The 20,914-nt window shown below is 49.2% G+C and overlaps 1 pseudogene; it reads right to left on the bottom strand.

The window, feature by feature from the left end:
• Positions 1-575: 575 nt before the first annotated feature.
• LOC126938575 (60S ribosomal protein L12-like) lies at positions 576-1,163 on the bottom strand (annotated as a pseudogene).
• Between the last annotated feature and the right edge of the window lie 19,751 nt (positions 1,164-20,914).

Here is a 20,914-nt window from a genome sequence, read left to right as displayed (position 1 = left end):
TTTGTGGATGAAGCAGCAGGGTGGATTAGGGTACACTTGTCTGAAATGGGAAAAACTGAGAAACAGCAGATCTGGCTGAGAAATCAAGGTCAAGAATTTTTGGGCCCGGGCACAGTGGCTCACACCTGTAATCCCTATACTTTGGGAGGCCAAGGCAGGAGGATTGCTTGAGCCCAGGAGTTCCAGACTAGCCTGGACAACGGAGTGAGACCCTATCTCTACAAAGATAATTTTTTTTTTCACCAGTTGTCAAATGATCCTTTATTAAAATATTTTCCTTTGTGCTTCTTAAGTAACTGGGTGGCCAGGTGTGGTGGCTCACTCCTGTAATCCCAGCACTTTGGGAGGCTGAGGCGGGCAGATCACGAGGTCAGGAGACAGAGACCACGGTGAAACCCCGTCCCTACCAAAAAAAATGCAAAAAAATTAGCCGGGCACGGTGGCAGGCACCTGTAGCCCCAGCTACTCCAGAGGCTGAAGCAGGAGAATGGCGTGACCCTGGGAGGCGGAGCTTGTAGTGAGCCGAGATCACACCACTGCCCTCCAGCCTGGGTGACAGAGCGAGACTCCGTCTTTTAAAAAAAAAAAAAGGTAGCTAGGCTTTCCACAGCACCACTGTTGATGTCATCAATGATGTCATGAGGGTGGCAACCATCAACATTACAACCCACAGAATGGGCAGTCCCAGAGATCTCTTTAATGGTTGCAGAGAGGTCTCTGGCTAAAGATTGGTGCTGCATCTGTTGAGCAATGTTGAAGATCTCATCAAACGTGATATTCCCACGGTGTTTAATGTTTTTCTGTTTCTTTCTGTCTCTTGGTGGTTCCTTGAGGGCTTTGATGATCAGGGCAGAGGCAGAAGGCACTACCTCAATCTGGGCCTGTCTGTTCTGACTGGTCAGTTTCACTGTAATCCTCAGGCCTTTCCAGTCACCCTTTGCCTTGGCAATGTCATCACCAACCTTTTTTGGAGACAGACCCAAGGGGCTGATCTTGGGGGCCAGCATAGAAGTGGCACCAACTTCACCCCTGGTGCACCTCAGGTATATGACTTTGATCTCGTTGGGGCCGAACTTCAGCAGCACTGGGGAGGCGGCTGATGTCGGACAAACCTAGATTCTGGATGACTGAAGAAAGTTGCAACTTGGTCTCCTCCAAGCTGAAAGGAGAATTTTTTTTTTTTTTTTTTTTTTTTTGAGACGAAGTCTCACTTTGCTGCCCAGGCTGAGGTGCAGTGGCGAAATCTTGGCTCCCTGCAACCTCTGCCTCTTGGATTCAAGTGATTCTGCCTCAGCCTCCTGAGCACCTGGGATTACAGGTGCACGCTGCCATGCCCGGCTATTTTTTTTTTTTTTTTTTTTTGAGACGGAGTCTCGCTCTGCCGCCCAGGCTGGAGTGCAGTGGCCGGATCTCAGCTCACTGCAAGCTCCGCCTCCCGGGTTCACGCCATTCTCCTGCCTCCACCTCCCGAGTAGCTGGGACTACAGGCGTCCGCCACCTCGGCCGGCTAGTTTTTTGTATTTTTTAGTAGAGACGGGGTTTCACCGTGTTAGCCAGGATGGTCTCGATCTCCTGACCTCGTGATCCGCCCGTCTCGGCCTCCCAAAGTGCTGGGATTACAGGCTTGAGCCACCGCGCCCGGCCCAATGCCCGGCTATTTTTTGTATTTTTGTGGAGACGGATTTCACCGTATTGGCCAGGCTGGTCTAGAACTCCTGATCTCAAGTAATCTGCTTGCCTTGGCCTCCCAAAGTGCTGGGATTACAGGCGTGAGCCACTGTGTCCGGCCTCTACAAAATCTTTTTTTTTTTTTTTTTTTTTTTTTTTGAGATGGAGTTTCGCTCTTGTTGCCCAAGCTGGAGTGCAATGGCATGATCTCAGCTCACTGCAACCTTTGCCTCCCAGGTTCAAGTGATTATCCTGCCTCAGCCTCCCGAGTAACTGGGATTACAGGTGCATGCCACCATGCCGGGCTAATTTTTTGTATTTTTAGTAGAAACGGGATTTCATCATGTTAGCCAGGCTGCTCTCGAACTCTTGGCCTCAGGTGATCCACTGCTTTGGCCTCCCAAAGTGCTGGCGTTACAGGCATGAACCATTGTGCCTGTCCAAAACAAATTTTTTTTTTTTTTTTTTTTTTTTTTTTTTTTTTTTTTTGAGGCGGAGTCTTCACTCGGTCGCCCAGGCTGGAGTGCAGTGGCGGGATCTCGGCTTACTGCAAGCTCCGCCTCCCGGGTTCGCGCCATTCTCCTGCCTCAGCCTCCCGAGTAGCTGGGACTACAGGCGCCCACCACCGCACCCGGCTAATTTTTTTGTATTTTAGTAGAGACGGGGTTTCACCGTGTTAGGATGGTCTCGATCTCCTGACCTCATGATCCGCCCGCCTCAGCCTCCCAAAGTGCAGGGATTACAGGCGTGAGCCACCGCACCCGGCACAAAATTTTTTTTTTAATTAGCCGGGTGTGGTGGCACGCTCCTGTAGTCCCAGCTACTAGGGAGGCTGAGGGAGGAGGATTGCTTGAGCCTGGGAGGTTGGTACTGCAGTGGGGTATGTTGGTGCAACTGCACTTTAGCAGGGTGATAGAGCAAGACCCCCTTCTCCAAAAAAAAAAAATGAATAAAAGAAGTTGAAATGAAAAAGAAAGCACAAGAGCCTGGCTCTCCAGCAAGTTCATTCCTGCCACAAGCCTTTATTAAGCACTTACTGTGTGCAGACACCGCTCCAAGTGCTGGGGATGTAGCAGTGATCAAGACAGGCAAGACCCCTGCCCTCTGAGCACTCTCAAGCCAGGGCAAGAGAGGAAGGCCACAGAGTCAACACAAATAAGGTCATTTGTGCTATGAAGGAAGTGAACAGTGAAGCGTAGGGAATAACCAAGGAAATCTACAGTAGAAAGGGAAGTCAAGGATGATGGAGTAGGCATCTGTGGCTTTTGTCTTCCCAGCATCATTTGTACTACTTTTGGTAACAGTGACTTTATATTTTGTGGGGAACCATCTCTCCTACATGCTCAGTGCTTGTTTTTCGTCTTTAGGAATGGGCCCATCTTTAGGAATGGGCTTGTGACCCTGGGCCTGGCCAATGAAACTCAATACTGGGATGTTTGTGGAAACTGTTGGGAAAGAGAAACTCTGTATTTGAGATTTTTTTTTTTTTTTTTTTGAGATGGAGTTCAAGCAACTCCTTGCCTCATCCTCCTGAGTAGCTAGGATTACAGGCACCCGCCACCATGCCCGGCTAATTTTTGTATTTTTGGTAGAGATGGGGTTTCACCATCTTGGCCAGGCTGGTCCTGAACTCCTGACCTCATGATCCATCCACCTTGGCCTCCCAAAGTGCTGGGATTACAGGCGTGAGCCACCACGCCCGGTCACTTGAGAATTTTTGACCAAATAGATTATAAACATGGAGATGCAGGCAGCCATCTTGCCATCACAAGAAAAGTGCCTGCCTGAGGATGCGCCCGCCTGGCAGGAGAGCACAGAAACAAACAGAAACCAGACGAGTGGTAAAATCACTTGAGCACCTGATGCCAGCAGTACCTGAAGGTAGTTCTACCCTTGGACTTTTTAGTTAAGTGAGCCAATAAATTCTTTTTTTTTTTTTTTTTTTTTTTTGAGACGGAGTCTCGCTCTGTCACCCAGGCTGGAGTGCGGTGGCCGGATCTCAGCTCACTGCAAGCTCCGCCTCCCGGGTTCACGCCATTCTCCTGCCTCAGCCTCCCGAGTAGCTGGGACTATAGGCGCCCGCCACCTCGCCCGGCTAGTTTTTTGTATTTTTTAGTAGAGACGGGGTTTCACCGTGTTAGCCAGGATGGTCTCGATCTCCTGACCTCATGATCCGCCCGTCTCGGCCTCCCAAAGTGCTGGGATTACAGGCGTGAGCCACCGCGCCCGGCCAGAGCCAATAAATTCTGAAGGATGCAAGGGAGCCAGGCCAGGGAGTGCCACGAAGGAGCAACCCAGGGAGAAGGAACAGAAAGTGCAAAGACTTTGCAGAAGAGAGTTTGGCTCATTTGTGGAATGCAAAGTCAGCACATAAAGCAGGAACACAACGCTCTGTGCTGATAGAATGAGAAGGGACAGAGCTACATGAAGAGAGTTCCATCTCCAGCAAAATGGAAGAAGAGGGGTGCAGAGAAACCCCTCCTTATATATAGCACTTAAAAAAATTATGGCTATGTTGCAAAATTATCTTTTGTAAGGCATTGATGATGTCCTGAAGTCCTGTCCTGGGCAGGCCTATGCAAACCTACCCCCAAAATCTGAAGAAGCTAAAAGGCTGAAGAAAAAGACTGAGCCGGGCATGGTGGCATAGCACTTTGGGAGGCTGAGGCGGGTGGAGCACCTGAGGTCAGGAGTTCGAGACCAACCTGGTCAACATAGTGAAACCCCATCTCTACTAAAAATACAAAAAATTGGCCGGGTGTGGTGGTGGGCACTTGTAATCCCAGCTACTAGGGAGGCTGAGGCAGGAGAATCGCTTGAACCTGGGAAGTGGAGGTTACAGTGAGCCGAGATTGCACCATTGTACTCCAGCCTGGGCAACAAGAGCGAAAATCCGTCTCAAAAAAAAAAAAAAAAAAAAAAGGAAGAAAGAAAAAGGCTGACAGATCCGGTTTTTCAGAAAGAAACATATAATAGGGACTTACAAACAGAAGTTATGCCTGTTTCCTGGGGAACATTACCCCCGACCCAGGGCTTATCTACCATAGGGAAAGAGTATACATGATTCTGAAGAGATGTATAGGACAACTGAAGTATGAAAACACCAAGGTTGTTTTGACTTAAGGGCAGGATTTATGGTAAGTATCTGCGCTTACACAAAGAACTGGAAATCTTGGAGGCCTTCCCGGAACTAGGGTTAATCAGAAGTCAACATGACAGATTAGCATCCAAGATGGAGTTGCTTTGGCCTCCACAATGCACTGACCATGAAGTAAGGGAAAAAATTAACGGAAATAATAAGAAAGGGCCACTCCTCTTCAGTAAGTGAGCCGTACAGCTGGCATTTGTCCCAAGGGCACCTGTTGAACCCCAAGGCCTAGATCAGTCAAAATTTGTTTTTCTTCAGTTCATGATTTGGCATTTTACAACAGGACTCAATATACAGACTAAAGTTTCACAAGCCATATTCACCCCAATTATGTGTGGGGCACACTGATATTTCCTTGCCAATCTATTCTATGCCATTCTGTTTTCTTTTTGAAATGGAGTCTCACTCTGTTGTCCAGGCTGGAGTGCAGTGGCGCCATTTCGGCTCACTGCAAACTCTACCTCCTGGATCCCAGGGATTCTCCTGCCTCAGCCTCCTAAGTAGCTGGGACTACAGGCACATGCCACCACACCCGGCTAATTTTTGTATTTTTCATAGAGACGGGGTTTCACCACGTTGATCAGGCTGATCTTGAACTCCTAACTTCAGGTGATCAGCCCACCTCGACCTCCCAAAGTGCTGGGATTACAGGTGTGAGCCACCGTGCCCAGTTTATATTTTCTTTTTCTTTTTTGTTTTAAATGCACCAGGCCGGGCGCAGTGGCTCATGCCTATAATCCCAGCACTTTGGGAGGCCAAGGTGGGCGGATCACCTGAAGTTGGGAGTTCAAGACCAGCCTGACCAACATGGAGAAACCCCGTCTCTACTAAAAATACAAAATTAGTCCGGTGTGGTGGCGCATGCCTGTAATCCCAGCTACTTGGGAGGCTGAGGCAGGAGAATCGCTTGAACCTGGGAGGTGAAAGTTGCGATGAGCCAAGATCGTGCCATTGCACTCCAGCTGGGCAACAAGAGCGAAACTCCGTCTTAAAAAAAAAAAAAAAAAAAGGTGCCGGTTGAGTTCCATTGAATGATGCAGTACCAAGAGTTGTATTCTATCTGGGGAGTGGAAGCCAAGTTGCAATCACCACTGCAATCAGAAAGCATTCAGAAGAAAGAGGCCACTTGGGGCTCCAGCATTGTGTTGGATTTCTTTTCTAGGGAGTGCAATTTTAGACATGTTGAGTTTGAAATGCCTTTTAGATATTCAAGCAGAGATTTCAAGTGGGCAGTTGAAATTGTCTCTGGAGCTCAGGGGAGGGGATGGGGCTGAAGATACGAATTTGGAATGATCACATAGCTAGCACTGAACTGGACGAGATGACCGTGAGATGAGAGGAGAGGACCAAGGGCTGAGCCTTGGGCTGATAGGTAGCTGCCAGTGAGAAGAAGTGGCCACAACCTTTGCCCTTTTTTCTCTACTTTTCTCCATCTTGCTGTTAGAAACTCAGATTTGGTGAATGCCATCAAGAACCTTAGGAACAAGCAGGGGCCTGTCCCTAGGAATGATGGAACAGTTAGCTGCTGGCCTCGGATTAGACTCCAGCTGAGTCCAATTCCTAACTGATAGAGTAACGATACTGAGCAACCTCTGTCAAAATTGATCAAGACAAGGAAAGGGAGGTGGCACAAATAAACAATATTAGGCTTGAAGAAAGGGACTTAACTATAGTTGTTGCTGAGATTTAAAAGATAATAGGGCCAGGCATGGTGGTTCATGCCTGTAATCCCAGCACTTTGGGAGGCTGAGGCGCGATCACCTGACTTCAGCAGTTCTAGACCAGCCTGGCTGAGGCATGAGAATCGCTTGAGCCCTGGAGGTGGAGGTTGCAGTGAGCCAAGATGGTGCCACTGCACTCCCGCCTGGGCGACAGAATGAGATCCTGTCTCAAAAAAAAAAAAGTGACGGGTGTGGTGGCTCATGCCTGTAATCTCAGCACTTTGGGAGGCCGAGGCAGGCAGATCACGAGGTCAGGACGTCAAGACCATCCCGACTGACAGTGTGAAACCCTATCTCTACTAAAAATACAAAAAATTAGCTGGGCATGGTGGTACGTGCCTGTAGTCCCAGCTTCTTGGGAGGCTGAGGCAGGAGAATCACTTGAACCCGGGAGGTGGAGGTTGCAGTGAGCTGAGATCGTGCCATTGCACTCCAGCCTGGATGACAGAGTGAGACTCTGTCTCAGAAAACAACAACAACAACAACAAAAACAAGGCCCTTCAGTCTGGTTATCGGGCTGCTCTGGTCACCTGACCCACCTGACCCCATCAGGTGAGGGGCTGTGCCATTTGATGCCAGCTGTGCATGGAACATGGAATCTTTGCTTCTCTGGGAGCCGTGTGGGATCCCACCTTCTGAATGGCACTCATCCCTTTGAACTCAGGCCCTGGATCCCTTCCCTGGAACTGGGGAACCTAACTGCCACCCCTGCCTAAGAGGCTGGGGAAGGAGCTTCCCACTCTAGTCTCTGGGTCTGGAGACCTGTCCCTCAGCATCCTACAGCCAAGCAGCTGGGACCAGCCTAGCAATCCCTCTTGGGCCTGGAAGCTTCAGGCTCAGCCAGAGAGCCTGCTGAGGTGGGGGTGGGAGCATCCCAGGATTCCCACCCCTAGGTGGTGGGGGGGCGGCAGCCAGCCAGAGCTGGAGCTTCAATGTACATGAGCAGGAGGGACCTGACCCAGAATCTTTGTATTTTTTATTTTTTATTTTTTTGAGATGGAGTCTCGCTGCAAAGTTTAGGCTGGAGTGTAATGGCACAATCTCAGCTCACTGCACCCTCCACCACCTGGGTTCAAGCGATTCTCCTGCCTCAGCCTCCTGAGCCGAGAGATTACAGGTACCTGCCACCATACCAGGCTACTTTTTGTATTTTTAGTAGAGATGGGGTTTCACCATATCGGCCAGACTGGTCTTGAACTCCTAACCTCGAGTGATCTGCCCACTCTGCCTCCCAAAGCGCTGGGATTACAAGCGTGAGCCATCGGACCCGGCTGAAGGGTCTTGTTCATATCTGGTTCTGTAACATCTCTGGGCCTTGGCCAAACTCTAGGGGCTATCATAGGTTAAGAGAGCCCAACAATGATGGAGACTGGATTTCGCACCAGCCAGGTAGAATGAGGACTCTAAGTGCGTTTTTAAAAATAGCCCGTTTCTTGAATACCTCAGGACCTCTCCTTTTTCTCCCTCCATCCCTTCCATTCTCCTCCTCCCATTTCTGAGGACACAGCAGCCACCCCTACCCCCGCCCCCAGACATGCTGGGAGGAAGGGACAGCAGGGCTCAGGCTGTGGTCGAATGTGGGGCTGCCTTTCCTTTTGCAGAAGGCCAGAGTTCAGCTGGCTCGTGTATTTTTTCCTTTTTTCTACCATTCAGATTCTTCTGGGATGGCTTATGTATCGTTGAGCTCCCGTGCTGCAGCTCTGCTTGGCAGAGTCCTGGAGACCCGCAGGACCAGCCTAGAAGAGTAGGTCAAACTCAGGGTCACTCAGACCAAGGCTGAACTAGACCAGGCTCTGAGCTCCCAGCCTCCCTCCTATTCCCCAACCTGAGCCCCAAGGGCTAAACCTGGCAATGACTCTCCTTCCCCACTTGGTAGGGAACCCTGCTCAGACCCAGCCTGAGATACTCCATGCTCTCCCTGGCCCTGACCTATGGCTTCTGACCTTCACACAGTTCTCCTTCATCCCTGTAGACTTGGGGTTCCTGAGATCAGACCTATGTTTCCCTACCCCCTCAGACAGGGAGACTCTGAGGCCTGGATTCCACAGAGCGGGGCCTGAAGGCAAGGCTGGGGTTCCCTCCTCAGATTGGGGGCTCCTTGGGCACAAGTCTGGGTCTGCCCATCCCCAGTCCATGGCACCAGATCCCTTGATGTCTCCTCACAGGGTTCTGCCCACAGTGAGAAAGGACTTCCTTAGGGGAGGTAGCACAAGCCTAGGACAGAGGGGCACTCCCACAGCAGCTCCTCCCCATCCCACACCAGCTCTGCAGAGAGCCCTCCCTTCCCTCACCTTCCCTATCATTTAGACAAGAATTGGACAGGATGGAAAGAAGCCCAGGATGTGGGGAGACAGGTCTGGGTTGAGTTACTTCTTCACTAAGAGCCTCAGTTTGCTTATCCATAAAATGGGAAGAATATTATCTTCATGGTCTTCTCTTGTGTGTCTGCTTTTACCTATTGCTGCCAGGAATGGAAGGCGGCTGGTATCTCACCCTGCACCACCTTGTCTGACCCACATGTATTTTCTAGCGCCTCCTCAAATTGAGAAGCATTCCTGGAATCCCTCCTCTGGGGCCCAGTGGGCCCTGGATAACCTTCCACTGCAGCATTAAACTGTCACTTCTCACGTTGTGTTGGCATCTCTGGGCAGTCTGTGTCCTGACACGCTGTGGGCTCCTCAGGGTCACTCCCTGAGTCCTGTTCTCTCAGTGCTTGGCCTCGGGCTAGGCACAGAGTAGGGGCTCAGGGAGACGTCTTGGGCTCCCTACCTCGATTACTGCCCCCTCTCCATCCCCACTCCCACCCCAACCTGCCTCACCATAACTGCCGGGGACTTCGTGTCTCCACGCTGCTGACTCTCCCAAGCCCAGGGTCCTCCTGTGCCTAATTTGGGAGGTCCTGGGCAGGACCCTGCACCATCACCCCATGACCTCTGGCAAACCCCACCCACTCCCCTCTACCCCTGAATTTCATTCATTTCCTTCCACCACAAACGTAGGGGTGGTGCTAAACTGTTACACTGGTGGCCTCCAATGAACCAGGCCTCCATGGATCCATGCTCTTGTATGGTCCCCTCCCATGTTGACTCTGGGCTTGGCTGTAGGACTTGCTTTGGCAATGGGACACCAAGAAGCATGAAGCAAGCAGAGGCTTGATAAGCATTTGCACAATGGGGCATGTCCTCTTGGAAGCCAGCTGCCCTCCTAAAACACGGTCGGCTAGACTCCTAAGTGATGAGAGGCCACGGAGGAAGACAAGCCATTTTGGGCTATCCAGTCCCAGCTAAGCTCCCAGCCACATGCATCAGCCATGCGGAACCAGAACTGCCCTGCTGAGCCCCAGCCAAACGACAGAATTTTTAGATAGATCATCAACAATGATATATCATTGTTGTTTTATGCCACTAAGTTTCAGGGATAGTTTGTTTCTCAGCAATAAATAACTGAAACAAGGGATACTCTAAGTCCCCTCTTCCCTTACCCTCTACATCCAGTCCTGTGGGATCCGCCTGTGGAATATTTCATGGATCTGACCACTTCTCACCACATCCCCAGGCACCATCATCTCTCACCTGGACTCCCTGCGTGAGCACTGCCTTCCTGCAATCACCAGACAGCAAACAGGGCCACTCCCTGGCTCGGCACCCTCCAGTCAGTTCCTATATCCCTTAGATTAAAAGAAGTCCCGGCCAGGTGTGGTGGCTCATGCCTGTAATCCCAGTACTTTGGGAGGCCAAGGCGGACAGATCACGAGGTCAGGAGTTCGAGACCAGCCTGACCAACACGGTGAAAGCCCCTACTCTACTAAAAATACAAAAATTAGCCGGGCATGGTGGTGCGCACCTGTAATCACAGCTACTCAGGAGGCTGAGGCAAGAGAATCGCTGGAACCCAGGAGGTTGAGGTTGCAGTGAGCCAAGATCGCACCACTGCACTCCAGCCTGGGTGACAGCAAGACTCCGTCTCAAAAAAAAAAACCGATTAAAAGAAGTCCCTCTCCCCCTTGCTCACTGCACTCGGACAACACTGGCTTCCTTCCTGTTCCTCTAACATGCTGAACCTATCCCAAATTTAGGGCCTTTGCACCAGCTGTTCACCCTGCCTGGAACACTCTTCCTCTCAGTCTTTCCATCTAGGTCTTTCCATTCTCAGTTTAAGTGTCTCTTCCTCAGGAATGCTATCTATACAACAGGAAACTGAGGCTTGGAGAAGTGAGGTCATTTCTCAAGTTCACACAGTTAGGAAAAGGCTGGACCAGGATTCCATCCCAGGTCTGTTTGACCCCTCTCTCCAGGGCACTTTCTGCCACATCGATGGTTTGGGAGGCAAAGCTGGTGGCCATGGGCTCCTGAGAAAGGGGAAGAATTGGAGGGGCTTCCTTCACTTACCCCCTCCATAAACACTCCCAGCCGGAGCCTTTGGGCTCTGCCCTGGGCTGGGTGCTGGGGACTGAGGGATGAATCAGAACAGAACTTGCCCTTTGGGAGCTTCAGTCTGGAGGCAGGAAAAGCAACAGGGGAGGTCAAGGTCACTCAGGGGCCCAGATGGCCTTGAGTTGGCATAGGGGACAGCCTTCTAGCTGGGGGCTCTCTAGGAAGGCTTCCAAGAGGCAGTGACATTGGCCGGGGTGGGCGGAAAGTGGGGGTGGTGTTCGGTGGCCAGAGCTGCAGTGCTCTCTCTTAGTGACCAGGAGCCTCAGCTCGGCCATGTGTAGCCATGCCTCTGTGTGTGTGTGTAACAGTGAGGGAGTAGTATGGTGGGGGATGAGGGTGCAGCCAAGAGAAGGGCTGAATGAATAAATGTATTTCACTGATGTAGAAACTAAAGTCCAGAGAGTCTGAGTCACTTGTCCAGGCTCACAAAGCACCAAGCAGTAAAGGCAGGATCTGAACCCAGGTTTAACCTGACACCACACAGAGCCAGGTTAGGGAGTAGAGGTCCATATTCACCGAGGCCCATCCCTTACTCACTATGTGACCTCAACTAAGCTCGTTCCCCTCTTGCACCTCATTTTCTCATTGGCAAATTGAGGGGGTTGGATAAAGCTTCTTTGGCACAAGGACTCTGGAAAATACTTTTACTAGGGACTTGGAACCAACCAGCAGAACCTGCCTCAACCTGGCACAAGATGGTTCCTCAGCCTGCAGCTCCCTCTAGGCCCAGCCAACGGGATGCAGCACTGGCTCAAGCCAGAGAACCCCAGGAATCCCTGGGGCCTCCCGTCTAACAATGCAGCCTGGAGTTCCAGGGGGCTCCCCCTGTACCTCTGTCCACAGCTTCCACACAGTACAGAGCCCGTTTGCTTGCCCCTCGTCCCCCTCACCACTGTCCCCATCCCACCAGTGTAACACTTTTTTTTTTTTTTTTTTTTTTTTTTTCTGGGGGGACAAACAGGGTCTTGTTCTGTCACCCAGGCTGGAGTGCAATGGCATGATCACTGCTCACTGCAACCTTGACCAAACTTCACCTCCCAGACTCACTCACTGGGTGATCCTCCTGCCTTAGCCTCCTGAGTAGCTGGGACCACAGGCATGCATCACCATACTGGCTAATTTTTTTCCCTTTTTTTTGGTAGAGACAAGGTCTTGCTGTTTCCCAGCCTGGTCTGAACTCCTGAGCTCAAGCAATCCTCCTGTCCTGGCCACCCAAAGTGCTGGGATTGCAGGTGTGAGCCACCCTGCTGGCCTTATTATGGGGATTAAATGGAATAGGGCACATAATAAACCTAACAAGTTGTAGGCAGTCGTGGTCAATACCAGTAATTTGCTCAGCTTATTCCCAGAGGCAGTGGTCTTGCCTTTGAGAGTCCCAGCCCCAGAATGGCAGGGCAGAGAGCCAGAGGGTGGGGCGTGGAGGTGAGGAAAGGGGTTAATATAAAATAGTTAACATCTGTTTAGCACTTACTATGTGCTGGTCTCCGTTGTAACAACCACATGAAGCTATTACCCACACTTTACAGATGGGGCATCTGAGGCACAGAGGAGTTCAATAACTTGGCCAAAGGAACACACAGCAGGTACGTGTATGAGCTGAGGCGCACGTTCAGATCCCATGGCTCCAGAGCTCACACTCTAAACCACTGTATTGTCCTGCCTCATGTTAAACCCATTTTTGGATGAGAAATGCTGAGGTCCGGGCCAGGCATGGTGGCTCATGCCTGTAATCCCAGCACTTTAGCAGGCCGAGGTGGACGGATCACCTGAGGTCAGGAATTCAAGACCAGCCTGGTCACATGGTGAAACCCTATCTCTACTAAAAATACAAAAATTAGCTGCACGTGGTGGCCCGCGCCTGTAATCCCAGCTACTCCAGAGGCTGAGGCAGGAGAATCGCTTGAACCCAGGAGGCTGAGGTTGCAGTGAGCCAAGATCGTACCATTGCACTCCAGCCTGGGCAACAGAACAAGACTCCATTTCCAAAAAAAAAAAAAAAGAAATGCTAAGGTCCCAAGAGGCTAAGTTCACACTGCAGAGTTAAGCATCTAGTATTCCAAGTCAGAACTTGTGACCCTGAAGTTCTGGCAATTTCCACTGCTGTGTGCTGTCCCCTAGTGCCCTCATGGGAGAAGCACACCAGAGGCAAGCAGCAGATACCCAGGGAAGGAAGGGAGGCAGGCGGACTGAAGCCAGCTCCAGATACCATTGCCCACATTCCCCTGACCCACAGCTCCTCCGCAGCCTCAATGCTGTATGTGTTGCAGCTCCTAAACAGCACTCCAAAATGGCATCCATGGATACAATGGTGATATGTCTGGGCTATCTTACAGATCCTCAAATTCAACAGGTCTAACACTACATTGCATTCTTACACCCCAAACTTGTCCTCTCCAGTCATCTCCATTCATCCAGTAACACAGCCGGAAGCCCAGCGTCATCCTTGATACCTCTCTTCTCCCTGCAAGCTGTCACCACCAGCCCAGGAACCTAAATGGTGGTTGAGGACGGTGATCAGAAAAGTAAAAATTGAAGAGAGTGGAGCAACCATGGGGAAAGCAGAGGATTGGGACAATGGCCCCAGGTCAAGTCCAAAAGGAAAAACTGAGCTCAAGAGACTGATGACAGAGGCAGTTGTCCACTCTGCTTAGAAAGAAACCCAGACACGCTGGGCACGGTGGCTCACACCTGTAATCCCAGCACTTTGGGAGGCTGAGGTGGGTGGATCATGAGGTCAGGAGACTGAGACCATCCTGCCTAACACAATGAAACCCCGTTTCTAGTAAAAATACAAAAAATTAGCCAGGCGTGGCGGCACATGCCTGTAGTCCCAGCTTCTAGGGAGGCTGAGGCAGGAGAATCGCTGGAACCTGGGAGGCAGAGGTTTCTGTGAGCCAAGATCATGCCACTGCACTCTAGCCTGGGAGACAGATCAACACTCTGTCTCAAAAGAAAGAAAGAAAGAAAGAAAGAAACCCAGACACAGCTGTAAGGGCTTGGAGGAGGGCACAGTAAGGAATACTGTATAGGGAATCAGAAAGATGGGGTTCCCACCCAGCTTCACTACTCATTCGAAGTGTGGCCTTGAGCAAATGGTCTAACCTTGATGGCCTCAGTTTCCCCACTTGTAAAAATGAATATGACGATGCCGACTTCATAGGGCTGTAATAAGGATCAAATAAAAAATGTGTTGTTTTGTAAACTGTAAAGGAAAGTGCACAGGAGAGGCAGGTTGTGACCTGGAAAATTCACCCCAGTAGACCTGTCTCCTTTGCCAGCTCAATGATGGACCTATAAGGTACTCTGTTTTGCTTCAAAGAGTGTCACTGTTTTTCTTTTTTTTTTTTTTGGTGGGGAGGGGGTTTGTTTTATTTATTTGTTTATTTATATTTATTTACTTATTTATTTGGAGACATTTTCGCTCTTGTCGTTCAGGCTGGAGTGCAACGGTGCAATCTCAGCTCACTGCAACCTCTGCCGCCTGGGTTCAAGCAATTCTCCTGCCTCAGCCTCCCGAGTAGCTGGGATTACAGGCATGAGCCACCACATCTGGCATTTTTTTTTTGTATTTTTACCGGAGACAGGGTTTCACCATGTCATTCAGGCTGGTCTCGAACTCCTGGCCTCAGGTGATCCGCCCATCTCAGCCTTCCAAAGTGTTGGAATTACAGGCATGAGTCCCCGGCCAGGCGCGGTGGCTCAAGCCTATAATCCCAGCCCTTTGGGAGGCCGAGACGGGTGGATCACGAGGTCAGGAAATCGAGACCATCCTGGCTAATATGGTGAAACCCCGTCTCTACTAAAAAATACAAAAAACTAGCCGGGCGAGGTGGCGGGCGCCTGTAGTCCCAGCTACCCGGGAGGCTGAGGCAGGAGAATGGCGTAAACCCGGCAGTCAGAGCTTGCAGTGAGCTGAGATCCAGCCACTGCACTCCAGCCTGGGCGACAGAGCGAGACTCCGTCTCAAAAACAAACAAACAAACAAACAAAAAACCAGGCATGAGTCACCGCGCCTGGCTTGTTTTGTTATTTATTTATTTATTTACTTAAATTGACTAGTAAAAATTATATGGTATTGTTTGGTTTTTAATTGTGGGAAAATACTTCTACATAAAATCTGCCATTTAAACCATTTTAAAGTATAAAGTCTGTGGCATTAATTACATTCACAGTGTTGTGCAACCATCACAACTATCTACTTCCAAAACTTTTTTTTATCACTCCAGAGACTATGTACCCATTAAGCAGTAACTCCCCATTCCCCTCTCCCTCCAGCCCCTGATAACCGCTAACCTTTATCTCTATGAATTCGACTATTCTAGATATTTCATGTAAGTGAGAATCATACAATATTTGTCCTTTGTATCTGGCTTATTTCACTTAGCATAATATCTTCAAGGTTCATCCCTGTTGTTGCATGTGTCAGAACTTCATTGGTTTTATGATTGAATAATATTCCCTTGCACGTATATATATCACATTTTGTTTATCCATTCATCTGTTGGGTTGTTTCTACCTTTTGGCTATTGTGAATAATGCTGCAAAGACCACTGGCATACAAGTATCTGTTTGAGGCCCTATTTTGATTATTTTGTGTATGTATCTAGAGTGTCATTGATTTTTTTATTTTTTCTTTTTTTTTTTTGAGACAGAGTTGTGATCTTGTTACCCAGGTTGGAGTGCAATGGCGTGTTCTTGGCTCACTGCAACCTCCACCTCCCAGGTTCAAGCGATTCTCCTGCCTCAGCCTCCTGAGTAGCTGGGATTACAGGCGCCTGCCACCATGCCTGGCTAATTTTTGTATTTTTAGTACAGACAGGGTTTTACCATGTTGGCCAGGCTGGTCTCGAACTCCTGATCTCAGGTGATCTGCCGGCCTCGGCCTCCCAAAGTGCTGGGATTACAGGCGCCTGCTACCACGCCTGGCTAATTTCGTATTTTCAGTAGAGACAGGGTTTCACCGTGTTGACCAGGCTGGTCTCGAACTTCTGATCTCAAGTGATCCACCTGCCTCGGCCTCCCAAAGTGCTGGGATTACAGGCATGAGCCACCATGCCTGGCCCAAGAGTATCATTGATTTTTGACAGAGTTATTGAATATGCACCGTGGCAATGGGAAGGACCCTTGGGAACAGGGCCCAGTATCTTTGAGTGAGGGAGGGAGAGGAGCAGAGAAAAGGGAAGTTTCAGTGTGGCTATAATTAGAATTATAACAGCTACCTTGTGCCTATTGCAAAACTCTTCACAAAACACTCACCAGAAAGCGTAGCCAGAGGTTCAGAGATCATATTTATTTCCTTCCTTCCTTCCTTCCTTCCTTCCTTCCTTCCTTCTTTGCTTTCTAGGCAAGGAAAGTAGCACTGAGCTGCTTCAGTCATCATATTCTTATTAATCCACAGCATTTTAGGTACCACAGAATTAGAATTTTGTAGAGCAATTCTGCACTTCTACAACTAAAGTTCTGGAAAAAGCAAAACTATGGAAACAGAAGAAAGATCAATGGTTGTTAAGGGCTGGAGTCAAGGGGAGGAACTGACCACAGAGGGGTTCAGGGGAATTTCTGGGGGGTGATGGAACTGATCTATATCTTGATTGCTGTGGCGGTTGTGCCACTGTATGCATTTTTCTTTTCTTTTCTTTTTTTTTTTGAGATGGAGTCTTGCTCTGCCGCCCAGGCTGGAGTGCAGTGGCCGGATCTCAGCTCACTGCAAGCTCCGCCTCCCGGGTTCACGCCATTCTCCTGCCTCAGCCTCCCGAGTAGCTGGGACTACAGGCGCCCACCACCGCGCCCGGCTAGTTTTTTGTATTTTTTAGTAGAGACGGGGTTTCACCGTGTTAGCCAGGATGGTCTCAATCTCCTGACCTCGTGATCCGCCCGTCTCGGCCTCCCAAAGTGCTGGGATTACAGGCTTGAGCCACCGCGCCCGGCCTGTATGCATTTTTCAAAACTGACAGAACTGTACGCTAAAAAGGGTGAATTTTACTATATGTAAATCATACCTTAATTTTTTTTTTTTTTTTTTTTTTTTTTTTTTTGAGACGGAGTCTCACTCTGTCGCCCAGGCTGGAGTGCAGTGGCCAGATCTCAGCTCACTGCAAGCTCCGCCTTCTGGGTTTACGCCATTCTCCTGCCTCAGCCTCCTGAGTAGCTGGGACTATAGGCACCCGCCACCTCGCCTGGCTAGTTTTTTGTATTTTTTTTTTTTTTTTTTTTTTTTTTTTTTTGAGACAGAGTCTCTCTCTGCCGCCCAGGCTGGAGTGCAGTGGCGTGATCTTGGCTCACTGCAAGCTCCGCCTCCCGGGTTCACGCCATTCTCCTGCCTCAGCCTCCCGAGTAGCTGGGACTACAGGCGCCCGCCACCTCGCCTGGCTAGTTTTTTTGTATTTTTTAGTAGAGACGGGGTTTCACCTTGTCAGCCAGGATGGTCTCCATCTCCTGACCTCGTGATCCGCCCGTCTCGGCCTCCCAAAGTGCTGGGATTACAGGCTTGAGCCACCGCGCCCGGCCTTTTTTTTTTTTTTGTATTTTTTAGTAGAGAGGGGGTTTCACCGTTAGCCAGGATGGTCTCGATCTCCTGACCTCGTGATCCGCCCGTCTCGGCCTCCCAAAGTGCTGGGATTACAGGCTTGAGCCACCGCGCCCGGCCCAATTTTTTTTTTTTTTAAAGAATGAATAAATAAATGGGGAGAAAACTAAATAATACTCCCAGCTACTCGGGAGGCTGAAGTGGGAGGATTCCTTGAACCCAGGAGGCGGAGGCTACTGTGAGCCAAGATCACATCACTGCACTTCAGCCTCGGTAACAAAGTGAGACCCTGTCTCCAACAATAGCAACAACAACAACAACAAAAACTAAATAAGAACCTAGGCTGGGCGCATTGGCTCACGTCTGTAATTCCAGCATGTTGGGAGGTCAAGGTGGGTGGAATATTGAGGTCAAGAGATTGAGACCATCCTGGCCAACATGGTGAAACCCTGTCTCTACTAAAAATGCAAAAATTAGCTGGGCAAGGTGGTGCACACCTGCAGTCCCAGCTACTCAGGAGGCAGAATTGCTTGAACCCGGAAGGCAGAGGTTGCAATGAGCCGAGATCGTGCCACTGCACTCCAGCCTGGCAACAAAGCAAGACTCCATCTCAAAAAAATAAAATAAAATAAAATAAATAAGACCCTAGGCTCTCATGTGTTTGCATATCTTGAGAACTTTGCAAGTGACACTAACTCTAATTATTTAGCATTAGAGCATAAACTTCTATTTTTTCATTCATTCATTATAAAATGAAACCTCCGGAATCCACTATTCAACACAAAAATCAGAACATTGCTAAAAATTAAATCTACCTATGGGTTTCTCTCCCACAAGTAGATTTAATAGGAGGATCTCTGCATTCTCCCCCAGGTAATGTGTGTGTGTGTGTGTGTGTGTGTGTGTGTGTGTGTGTGTGTGTGTGTGTGTTTCAGGCTGGAGGGCAGGGCAGTGGTGTTAATATGGCTCACTCCTGGGCTCAAGCAATCCTTCTGCCACAGCCTCCCAAGTAGCTGGGACTACAGATGCATGCCCAGCCTTTCTTTTTTTTTTTTTTTTTTTTTTTTTTTTTTTTTTTCCGTAGAGACAGGTCCTTCTATGTTGCCCAGGCTGGTCTTGATGTCCTGGGTTCAACCAATCCTCCCAAATCCTTGACTTCCCAAAGAGCTGGGATTATAGGCATGAGCCACCATGCCTAGCCCCCCAGGTATTCATTATTCTGAACTTTGTGTTTCTCATTCCCTTGTTATTTTCTTTCCTTTCTTTTTTGGGCTAGGGTCTTGCTATGTTGCCCAGGCTGGTCTTGAACTCATTGGCTCAAGAGATTCTCTTGCCTCAGCCTCCCAAGTAGCTGGGATTACAGGCCCAGGCCACTGCACCCAACCCCTTGCTCTTTTCTTAAATGGTTTTTTTTCCACATAAAAATTAGGCTGAAGCACATGAATTTGCCATTACTTTTAGATCAAAACAGGTCAATAACAGCAAATTCATATGGTTCAACCAAATATTATGCTTAAATGTAGTAGTTCTAGTTATTTTTGAAACATATATAAAGGATGTCATTCCATATGTAGTCTTCTGAGTTTGCCTTTTTTCAATTCAATATTATATTACCATGATCCAGCCATGTTGCTATTTTTCATTCATTTTCTACTGCTCTATAATTAATTCCTTTGCATGAATATCGCACATTTCTCTATCTCCTGTCAGTAGCATTTCCGTGTTTTCGTGTTTTCGGTTTGAGGCTACCACAAACAATATTTCTACTAACATTCTTGTATACATTCTCTACTGGTGCATTGTACAAGAGCTTACTGTGGCTGTACATAGGAATGGACTTGCTAGGTTTCAGAGTACACAGATGTTCAACTGCACAAGATGTGACTGTGAAGTGAGGATGTGACTCATTCTCTGAGCTCCAAATAAGAATACAATGTGCCACCTTCCTTAGGAGGGAATGTGGACAAGATGTGGTGGGAGGCTCTGGGGTGGAGGGTCTCTGGTGGAAATTGAACACCTATGCCTGATGCATCCCAGTGATATCTTCTTGTTGCATCCATTATCTCTTTTAATCCTCCCAGTGGAAGAAAGGTACTACTATCTCCAGAGATTAGGTTTAGAGGAGGAAAGTGCCTTGCCCAAAGTCAGTTTGTGCCAACTGCCTCAGCAAACAATGTCCCTTCTCTAAGCTTCAGTTTTCTCTTACTGTAAAATTGATATGATAATACCTGACCCACTTCACAGATTAACAGTTTTGGCATGCATGGCTCCTGGAGATGCACCCTAAAAGTCACTTGTTTGTTTGTTTATTTATTTATTTATTTGAGACGGAGTCTCGCTCTGTCGCCCAGGCTGGAGTTGATGGTGCAATCTTGGCTCACTGCAACCTCCACCTCCCAGGTTCAAGCCATTCTCCTACCTCAGCCTCCAGAGTAGCTGGGATTACAGATGCCCGCCACCACACCCGGCTAATTTTTTGTATTTTTAGTAGAGACAGGGTTTCACTATGTTGGCCAGGCTGGTCTCGAACTCCTGACCTCGTGATCCGCCCGCCTCAGCCTCTCAAAGTACTGTGATTACAGGCGTGAGCCACCGCGCCTGGCCAAGTCACTTGTTTATTAATGCTATTGTTAAGTTATTGAGTTGTTATTAATATTAAGAGGAATAGTAACCCAGGACAGTCTGAGCCTTGCCTTCTTGACATTCAATGGTGATGCCTCTTGCAGAGACCTTTTTTGGATGTAGTGACCATGGCCCATTTTGGCCACCACTTTTGATCCTGGATGTATCTTTCAGAGCTGCATATCCTGGACCCCTCCTCTACCCTACTCAGGGCCCCAGAGCTGAGGTTCCTGTCTTTACCTGCAGATTTCTCTGAAAAAAAGAAAAGGTCAACTGATCAGTGGCCCAGGCTCGCAGTTCTGCCTCAGGGCAAAGGGAGAGATTGGGGCCTAGGGCCTCATTCAGTGGAAAATATTTGTTGAGTACCTAGTATGTGCCAGGACCTGTGCTGAGCACCAGGAACACAGGGGAACAAGACCAAACCCTGTAAGGAAGGAAGCTAAAGGAAGAGACAGAAGACAAGAAAACGACAGTGTGCTGAGTACAGGGACTGTTCTATGCAACAGAAAAACAGATAGACTTAGGGTCAGGGAAAGCTTCCCAGAAGAGAGCTTCCCTTTGAGTTGGAGCTTTATGTCCCGGCAGGAGCTCCACAGGTGCTCAGAGACTGACAGGACCACTAGCCTGTTGAATAGAAGAGGAGACTGAGCCCCAGCGCCTCTCGACCCCTCTCCGCCACATCTCACCTACTCGCACTAGGCCGAAAGGCCGAGCACCCGAGCGGGCCCGCGCAGCTCCACAGAACCCAGGGGCGGGGCCTCGGTCCAGGTGCGCGGCGGCGCTTCGCGGAGGCAGG

This window comes from Macaca thibetana, chromosome 1, assembly GCF_024542745.1.
Source record: "Macaca thibetana thibetana isolate TM-01 chromosome 1, ASM2454274v1, whole genome shotgun sequence".
In the NCBI taxonomy this organism is placed as follows: domain Eukaryota; kingdom Metazoa; phylum Chordata; class Mammalia; order Primates; family Cercopithecidae; genus Macaca; species Macaca thibetana.
Note: the sequence above shows the minus strand (reverse complement) of the source record. Positions and strands in the feature narration are given on the sequence as shown.